The following is a 1678-nucleotide window of genomic DNA, read 5'->3' as shown; positions in this document are numbered from 1 at the left end:
ACTGGAAATTGCCTTTGATATCGGAATCCATCTGTGCCAATAACTGAAGCCTACTGGGGAGAAGATGAACCAAAAATAAGAGTGTCATGACTACTGGCGGATAAGTAGATAAAATTCATTTATCTTAGCTTAGTCTGAAACTTGCATTCATCATTGTAAATGGTGAATTTCCCTCTGAGTTCTGCAATGGAAACTGTTCTGCATACCATGCCTGAAAAAAAACCTCTGCTTTTTTCATAGAGTCATAGAATGGTTTGGGTTGGAAAGGACCTTAAGATCATCTAGTTCCAACTCCCCTGCCATAAGCACGGATGGCTCACAGTAGACCATGTCACCCAAGGCTCTGTCCAACCTGGCCTTGAACACTGCCAGGGATGGAGCATTTACCATTTCTTTGGGCAACCTGTTCCAGTGCCTCACCACCCTCACAGTAAAACTTCCTTATATGTAACCTGAACTTCCCCTGTTTAAGCTTAAACCCATTCCCCCTTGTCCTATCGCTACAGTCCTTGATGAAGAGTCCTCCAGCATCCTTTTCTTTTGGACTTCCACACCCCAGTCTAATATATTACTTTAAATCTCATTTCTATATGCTGAGAAACAGCTTCCATACCTACCAGGGGAAGATGAAAGTATTTGCATCATGTAGTAAATGTATATACTTACTTTATCTGAGCAATAGTACTCTTTATTATTCACTATACAGAACACCGGTAATCTATAAATGCCAACTGTAGAATTTTCTAGACCAGATTTCTGAACCTGTGCCCTCCTGAATGTTTTCTCCTCATCATCAAGCTCTGAATTTTGTGCCTTGAAACAATTGCTGTAATATTATGTAACAGGCATTCCCTCTTGAAGCTAATAAAAATTGCCTCGGTAGCTGTTACTGCCACAAATTCTTTTGAAAAATGACATTCTTTTCTTAATAATGATCTTCACAGCTGCATTTTAGAAGATAAAAATATAAAGCAATCTCTGCTTCAGTAATAATGATCTACTTAGTTTTCATATCTCCTTTTTAGTAAAATACTTTCACCCATGCATATGATTAAAAAATCAGCTTGCTGATCAGTTGGCTTTAGAACTGTCACAAATTTTTCATCATGGAATGTGCAGTAGATGAACCTGAACAGAATTTACACTGATTGACTGATAGCAAATGTTTATTGATAGAACATATTATGAAAACAAAAAGTGTTGATGGCAGGGACTGAATAATAAAAGGTATTGTTTTATGACAACCAAAGTTTCCCTGAAATGATTTCAAAAGCTGCTAAGCCATAACAATAAAAATTGTTTATAATCCAAGCAGAGATTTAATAAAGCTCTTTGCTTGGGATCAGATGCGAGACCCAAGATTTTCAGATTCCATTGTCTAAAGTTATTCTCTTTAGTTCAGACTGAAGATACCTAAATTCCAAGCTTGAGTTTTTGCTATGCTAATGGAGCAGCTTTTTCTGAAAACAACCAATGTTCACCATCTGAGCCAGCAGCTGCTAAGTTGTAGCCATGTGTTTGAGCAGTCTTCCTCTTGAAGCACTGTGGTTTGTTTACTTAACATTGGTGAAATCCAGCTTCTGACAAAAGCATTATAAAATATACTCTCAGTAGCGAATAAAATTAAAAGCATAAATATGAGTACTGGGTATTCACATTATCACCTCTAAGCTAAAAC

The sequence above is a fragment of the Nestor notabilis genome, unplaced genomic scaffold, assembly GCF_000696875.1.
Source record: "Nestor notabilis isolate BGI_N333 unplaced genomic scaffold, ASM69687v1 scaffold5911, whole genome shotgun sequence".
In the NCBI taxonomy this organism is placed as follows: domain Eukaryota; kingdom Metazoa; phylum Chordata; class Aves; order Psittaciformes; family Psittacidae; genus Nestor; species Nestor notabilis.
Note: the sequence above shows the minus strand (reverse complement) of the source record.